This window comes from Amborella trichopoda, chromosome 1 (assembly GCF_054954075.1).
Source record: "Amborella trichopoda isolate Santa Cruz 75 chromosome 1, AtrichopodaSantaCruz75HAP2 v2.0, whole genome shotgun sequence".
In the NCBI taxonomy this organism is placed as follows: domain Eukaryota; kingdom Viridiplantae; phylum Streptophyta; class Magnoliopsida; order Amborellales; family Amborellaceae; genus Amborella; species Amborella trichopoda.
In genome coordinates this window covers 34,467,317-34,476,266 of record NC_142336.1, presented here as the reverse complement: position 1 = coordinate 34,476,266, position 8,950 = coordinate 34,467,317, and positions in this window count along the sequence as shown.

Here is an 8,950-nt window from a genome sequence, read left to right as displayed (position 1 = left end):
CAAATTCTATGTGAATTGGAAGTTATGCCCAAATTTTCTAAGAGGCTGTCACATTGACATTCCTGCTATTTTTCAAGACTATTATATGTTTTTAATTGGAACTGTTCACTGATGAATATATCTCCGATTGAGGGCAAACTACTTTTAAATGAAAGATAAGTGAGTTTATTTTAAAATGGTTCTGGAGCCATGACCAAATTCTCTGTGGATTGGAAGTTATTCCCAATTTTCTACGAGACTATCACACTAAAATTCCTGCTATTTTTTAGGACTGTTTTATATTTTTAATTGGAACTGTTTACTGATGAATATATCTCTAATTAAGGCCAAACCACTTTTAAATGAAAGATGAGTGAGTCTATTTTCAAAATAGCTTCGGAACCATGACAAAATTCTCTATGGATATGCCCATTTATCTAAGGGGCAATCATACTGAAGGTTTTACTCTCTTATGGTAGAAATAAGACATGCCCTTGAAATAGTGAATGCTCATGACATGTTGAAGAAGCATGGTTGTAATAAGACATGGTTATGAATTAGTGAATGCTTATGAATTATTAACTATGCATGGTTGAAATAAGACATGCTTATGAATTAGTGAAGACTTATGAATTATTGACTATGCATGGTTGAAATAAGACATGCCCATGAAATAGTGAATTCTTATGAAATATTGAATATGCATTGTTGTAATAAGACATGCTTATGAAATGATGAATGTTTATAAAATACTAAATGCTTTTGAAATATTAAATGTGCATGGTTGCAATCAAATATGCCTATGAGATGATGAATGTGTATGGTTTTAATAAGACATACCTATGTGATAACGAATATGCATAGTTGTAATCAGACATGCCACGGAAAAAATATAAGGCACTACGCAATGGGTCATCCGTTGGTAGTGTAATGTAATGTGATATGATAAGAAAGTTGTACCGACAGTTGAGATTTTTCCCTGACTCCCCATGATAGGACGAGAGTTAAGATGTGAATATGAATATTTGGGTGGGTTGTGCCCCCCAAATCCATATGAGCATTATGTATTGTGTCACCCAGTGGTAGTGTAACGCTCTCTTGCCTGAATGGCATAAGGAGAGGGTCGTGTCTTGCAAGGCCTCTGCCTATCAAACACCCTAAAATGTATTGGGGATTGTGTATGTGTGCATGAAGACATTACAAAATGGGTCATCCATTTGTCATTATCTTCCCTCTTGAAAAATGGTAGAAGTCTTAAGCGATGGGATTGACTTGGCCTAATTGATAGGGCTTCTACTTTGGTCGTAGGCGACATTAGGATTGCATATAGTTAATATATGTTTGTCTAAATTTATTGATCTGTTATTTTAATGGAAAAGTTTTGATGGACTGTTAGCTCATGGGATATATGATATCTGATTTCGTACTCACTTCACCATGAAAGAAATCACTCACGACACACTATTAATGAAATTGAGATATATGATGCCATGTTATGAAACCTGTATGAATCTTGGGGATGGTTGTAAATGACAGCGTTTAGCCAGGAATGGATGGGGCTTTGATCAACTTACTGGGCTTTATAGCTCATTCCTTTGACTTTCTTAAATGTAAGGTGATAGCTCACGGGTCGAGGACAGACAGTTGGGTGATCACGACTGATGGTTGAAGACCCGCACTTGATAAAGAGACTTCCTTTCGACTGTAGGTGTTTGATGGCAGTTGGCCATATAGATGTTTTGTTGTGAATCTATGTATTTTTTTGTTGTTGGGCCCTTGGTGCCTTGGACACTTTGTAATACTCTAGATATTGTATATAATTTGGTTTTTGTTTATCCAACTTTATGTATGGTTGTGGTTGGAGTTTGGCTCATAGTTACCGGGAACACCCAACTAGGGTGGCTCTCCCGCTCCGGGACCCAGCTCTAACGCTTCATGGCCGGGATCTCGTCCGAAACCCGTTCTCAACTTTTTAGGAGCTTATTCTTATTTTTAGGATTCTCGATCCTATTCACAATGGAGCTCGCTTCCGCTACCGCATGGATCTCGCTCCCACTGTCCCACGGAACGCGTTCTCGAACAAATTAGATCCCTACTCCCATAATTTTATAATTGTGATCCCTACGTTCCCGGAACTCCATCCTTAGGGAGGATCCTACCATGAACAAAAATAGAGCCACCCACCATTAAAATAGTAGGGTTATCAGCCAAAAACACTAGAAATTGGGCCTCTAAGACTCAAAACAGCTATTCTAGCCCTAATTCCATATGTGTAATTTTTTGGTACTCCATTAAAAATGCTAATTTGCGTTTCCAATCCTTTACAAAGGTTTTTTATTTTAATTCCCATAGAAAATCAGGCATCCCGATTCTTGAATTCTTGAATTCTTGATTTTTTCTAACAAATAAAGGAGCTTGAACTCTTCTCCTCCTATGTCAAGGATATCACCAAGCTTCACAACCATGGAGTTGCTTGCAATCTAGTGAATAATTTTTCATCGAAGATTTTAGCCATTTTCTGAGCTTGTTTGGCCTTTTGGAGATCGCCATGGAGGTCCCCAACTGTTAGCAAGCGAGGTTGAGATGTGTATGTAGATTTTTGTTGTTGTTGTGCTTTCTCAAGAGAGAGATAGCTCGTGGATCGAGGACGGACAGTTGGGTGATCGCGACTAGCGGTTGAAGACGCACACTTGACGAAGATACTTCCTTTTGACTATAGGTGTCTGATGGCAAGTGGCCATATAGTTGTTTTGTTGTGAAGTTATGTATTTTTTTATTGTTGGGCCCTTGGTGCCTTTGGTAATTTGTAATACTATGGATATTGTATATATAATTGGGTTTCTGTTTATCCAACTTTATGTATGGTTGTGATTGGAGTTTGCCTTTTTTTCGTGGTTTGCTTTGATTCGGTCTTATTAAAAAGTGTTGAGCGCACTCCCACCTGAGTGGCATTCACTACCTTTGATTACGATCTCGCACCCTATTGCCCTCCGGACAAGGGAGCAAAGTGGGGCTGTGACACAATACCATGTACAAGAAGTCAAAGAGCCTTCAGGCCATGAGGAAAGCATGAGGCAACATCATGGACAAGATATTAAAGGGCCTTCAGGCCGAGTGGTAGATGTTGGAAATGGGGCTTTTGAGGCCCTTTTCTCTCGAGAATTTATTTTTCAATAATGCTATAAAAACCATATTGTATAATATATGTGAAATCTCATGTGGTTACCTTGAGACAATGCCATATAATGGGATCCATTTCGGAGCTTTTATAGGATGTTGCACTGGAGGTAAAACCCAGTGTCATTGGAGGGAAAACCTAGTTGTGTGTTTGGATTCCTTGTAAAAATTATTTTTCTATGTTATAGACGTACAAAATTATTTAATTTCAAAATATCTTTTCTTAAATTGTAAGAATACTTGGATGACATCCTATTATGTGAGTCATTAGCGGACTAATGACATGTTTAGCTCATTACATAGGATTAATAATTTGGTGACAACTTGTTTATCCTAATTAGCTACACTTAAGGGAATTAAGGCAAAAGTTATACTTGGATTTCAACTCCTTTAGACTATGAATGTAAGAGTTACAAACCAAATGGTTCTCTATAAAAAGAGGTTAATCCCATAAGAGAATAAAATATTAAGAAGGATGGAAAAATGGTGAATCAGATTCACCAAAAATGACTCTTAAGGTAATTGTCACCGAATGGCTTGGTTTATAGGTTTTGGTATAGAACCTTAAGTCCCTTGTGTGATTTAAAGACAAATCCGAGTAAGTTGTTTATCGATTTTATTTATTAAATTTTTTGGGAATAACAATAATGCTAAAGGGTCTCATCACGGTACTTTAAAAACCATGATACTTGAAAAATCCAATAACTTTTCAAGCATCACGGTTTGAAGGGTATCGTGATGACTTCCTTAAGCATCACGACACTTTAAACACTGTGATGCTCTAAGTTACTAGAACTTTAAGCCCCATGGTCTTTAAAGTGTCTTGATGCTCATGGAATATATCACATTATTTTGACTATCGCGATGCTTGAATTTTCCATAATTTGATATTTATTAGATAGTAACATCGGTCATAGAGATGAACAATAGCATGTCTAGAAGGCAATGAGCCATTCTGCAATTTGAGTCGTTCTCTCTCTCTCTCTCTCTCTCTCTCTCAAAAACACACCCACACATCAAAAAGATATGGTAGCTCAACAAAGGGTCGTTCTGCAATTTGAAAGGCATATATAATTCCACAATGACTTCTTCTAATATAAAATTGCTCCAAGTATGATGTCAAAATAAAATCAATGTTCATATAAATTGAGGTATCAAGAATAAAAAAGCCAAAAGACATTCATGGATGCACTACTTCAGTGACGACAAAAGCTACACAAAAATTGAGATAACAACATAAACAAAGTTCAAATTTACTGGGCACACAAGAGTTTAACATTTACTAGAATCTATACACTACATGCACTATTGGCGTCATTACAATAACTACTTGACCAACAAATAATAAACTATACAAATTATTGAGGACGCTTGCATCATGGCTTGCACTTCTGACCCCACTGTTGTAGCTCAAATTATACTGTATTTGAGCTACTATCTTCCTTTCTAATCACGTGAGGGCGTAGCTGCCATCTAGGCTCCTCTGGATGAGCTAGTGTGGGGATAAGTTGTATATTACTCAGCCCCTCATATGGTCGAGAACTCTCGCATACTGGAACCCTATCTTCTCTCTCCTCATATCTATAATCCACCTCTATTTCTTCAAATGACTCCTCATCCCCACTCATCGTCTCCCCTGCATGCGGCCCAACATCTTGAGGACCTATGTTTGGATATTATAATCTCAATACTTCTAATGCTTCCCCAATCAGGTCCCAATTCCTTAAGCTGTAACCTTCATGTACAAGTTTTGTTGCATAGCCAATGTTCCATCGGTTGCATCAAGTCATATGAAAATAGACCAGTGAGACTTCTAAAGACCCTTACAAGTAGATCAATATGAGAATAACAAAGTGAAAGTTTTAAACTTAGTCATACCATTCTATCCTCGTCATGATAACCTTGAGGCGTGAATATTGCAAGACATGGTCTATATGGGTTATGGATATAGGAGCTTAGACCTTGACGCGTAACACTCGATGCATTCTTGTGTTGGCTTCCCATTAAACATGTCATCTTCTGCCTCACATATATACTCTAGCTTGTTATGCCACATATCTATTTGAGCTTGAAGCACATCTTCCCAAATCTCAGGCCTCTTCCCCTTTCTTTCCCTCCTCTCCCACTGCAAGGGATCTGCTGGTGTCCCTTGGTGGAGTCCAAACTGTCGGAGTACACGATACATGTACCTCTTACAAATGTGTTCACAAATGAGAAATGTACAACACAAAGCAGTCTCCCGAACCTGAAGGTCATACGCTTTGTCCTCCTAAGATTCTACTCTTAAATCAAGAAAATCATCATATGGAATCCATATGACCTATCACAAAAAAAGAGAAAAATTTAGAGTAAATAACCTCTACCAAAAATTTATTGAAACTTAAGTAAACAAGGTCAGTGAAAACTTTTTTTATACCAACATCATTTATCTGTGTATTATTGGTTTCTTGGTGCTCCACGAGATGGAATTTGTGAGCGTTATCCCATGCTCTAGGAGGGGCCCACTTGAGGAATCTAGGGAGCCATGCCTGGATGTCTTTGCGTATTGGGCGCAACAATTTGAAGTTCTTGTACGCCCAACACTAGAATGCATGCATAAAAAAAGAAGTATTACAACCAAATATCTATCAAAACATTTAAATAATAACTTTACTAGCAAAATAAGGGCGGATCCACTTAGGTGTTGGTCATCAAGATGAATAATCTTTGACAAGGATTGAAACAAATAAGCTAGGGCAGCTGCACTCCATGCATACTGACCAACAACGTCAATATCCTAAAAACCTTGCAAATATAATGCACACCGTACCATCTGTGGAATTTGCAAAGATTGTGCAGCTGACTAGATACAGGAGGTAGGCATGGGTGTGTCGTTACAGGGTACGCCGATTACAGTTCTATGGTAGCTGATTAAACTCCTTCCTCAACCAAGTCAGTTGAATAACATAATAGTTAGTACCTTCTAGCAACTCTCCTAGCATCTATTCTATAAATTCTCCATAGTTGTCCATTCTCCTAAAAGCTACAAGTACACTTGTCACCCTTAACCAGAGAATTCCTCATGCATCTTCAAGAGTAGGCATCTCTCTGACATTTATATTGAAGTACCCGATGTTCGTCTTTGAGTGCCACCTCTCAACAATAATAGCCAATGTGCCACGGTCGTGGTGAGTCATAGCAACCATGATTAGAGGATACTGCCCTGATCTCGTGACTAAGTCAATTTGAGCATCGTTAGTTAAAGGCCATAAACTTAGTGCAATGTCATTCTCATCAATCCTGAGGGCCTTAGCCTATTCCTGAAATGAAATTTGTAATCTCAAATATTAAAACAAATATGATTAACCAACATGATAAACAAAGAATATGATTTTGAAGATGTGTACCTATTTGTCCTTCTTCTGTGATATATGGTTATTTTGTCCTGTGAGCAATGTAGGAATCTAAGGACACAGCGTATGCCTTCGGCCAGTTCTTGGTAAAAATCATTTAGAAAACATGCAATTAAGCCCTATTACAATTAATGGCACAAAAACATGCCCTAAAAAAGCTATCATCAGTTTTTTATGGTAATAAATAACTGAAAATGTGAGAGCCTCATGCCTTCATGAAACTAATAGGAGATTCTACACTATGGGCGCGTTTGATAACAGGAAGTTAGAAGAGGAAGAAGAACTTTACCTATTACTATTCATGTTATGTGTTTGATAAAAAGTAGAAGATAATTTGAGAACTCCCTTTTACTGTTAAAGTTTCCACCTTTTAGGCTTGAGTAAAGTTCAGTGGTAAACCATGGAACTTGAAAAGGGAACTTTTTTATTTTGTCCATGATATATATATATATATATATATATATATATATATATATATATATATATATATATATATATATATATATATATATATATATATATATATATATATATATATATATATATTAAAAATAAATATAAAATACAGTAAATAATATATTATAGTATGTTATAATATTATATATTTCTATTTAAATTATTATCTATGTAAATATAAATATAAGATATTTATCATATATCAGTTATCAAACACAGAAACTATGAACTTCTTAACTTCCCAAACACAGAAACCATTAACTTATTAAGTAACTTCTAATTTACAGTTCTTCAGTAACTTCCAATTTTCAGTTCATGTTCTTGCTTCCTGTTATCAAACACGCCCTATGAGAGCCAAAAATATAAATTAGCAATAAGAAACCTCATGCTTTCATGATACACAAAAATATAGGTGCTTCAAGAATAGTTTCAAAATAAAACATATACGCAGATCGAAGCGTATTCTCAAATCCAAAGTACAAAATCAGCAATAAGAATCCAAGAATCTCATAATAACATCTTTCATGAAGAAGCTATAAATATAAAATCACCAAACACATTTTTCAATAAGGTGTTTGGGATTCAAGTTGATCTATCATTTAGGGTAATAATAATAATAATAAAATAAGATACAAAGCTACTTACATTATCAAAACAAATCTTCTTGTCTTTGACTAAGAAAACATCATAATCCATGTACTTCTTAAATGAAACACCAAATAATAGCAAATAACAACAGTCTTAGAAGGAACCAATCAGTAATAATAATTTAGGGTATGAAAATTTATCAGAAGGAATCAAACAAAAAGTTCTTCAAAATAAAATTTGTGGACCAAATATTTTGGGATTAAATGTTACAATAAGAAAACAAAATAATGCTACAAAGATTTCTTTCAGACTTCCATCTATATAGTCTAGGAGAGAACCAAAATCAAATTGGCAATAATTAGAAAAGTAAAAAGTTCGAGAGCTACTTACATTATCATAAATAATTACTAATGGATTATTAGAAGTTTCTTAATTATCATGTGCAAATAATGCCTCATGGATATTTTTTTCAACAACAAAAAGTACAAAAATAATGCGTACACAAAAAAATAGAAAATAATGCTTAGGGCATACTTTCAAGATACGTTAAATTATTGGACCTAAGAAAAAAATCCTGAAATACGAGGAAACCCAACATTTCATATCAAAATAATACCGACAATTATCATGCTGCATATCATCAATCTAGTAGTATTGGTTGGTAATAATAGAAAAAAAAATCGGGGACTTATATCAACGATCATGCTTTGATGCTAAAATATTTTTTTTTTTATAATTTTTGTTAGTGCAAGTTTAATAGAGGAATTGAAGTCCCAAATTTGGTGTCAAAATAATTTATAGAAAAAAAAAATAAAAAAAAAATAGTATAGAGACGTGTGATTGGGGAAATCTTAGCTTTCCATTAAAAAATGGACGGTTGGATAAGGGGAAGGATAGAACTTCTATGTTGTAGGGGAACATAAAAAGCTTTCCCTATAAATATCTTAAAATAGTCATGATTGATAGAGAACAAGAGATTACAATCTCCTCAAATTTGAACCTAAAATCGATGCATGCAAATCACCATAATAAAAGTTCATTTGTAGCATATAGCGTACTCTTTTTAATAAGTAAGAAAACTATTTTGTGTGGGAGGGGTATCCATAATTTTAATCTTTTGAAAATATTCTCAATGCAAAAGAAATTGAAAAGCTAAAAAATTACTAAAAAGACTTTTAAAATTTACCTTAAATTTATTATTCCATCTTAATTTTGTTGAATTAGTTATCGCTTTGAAACTTTAGGCTGATGAGATAGTGAAAGGTGTTGGTAGCTAATAATTTGAGCTTCTTATAAACTTAGGGGTCGTTTGGGTATTTAGAAATACATTTTCAGATATATTTTTCAGTAGAGTTGGC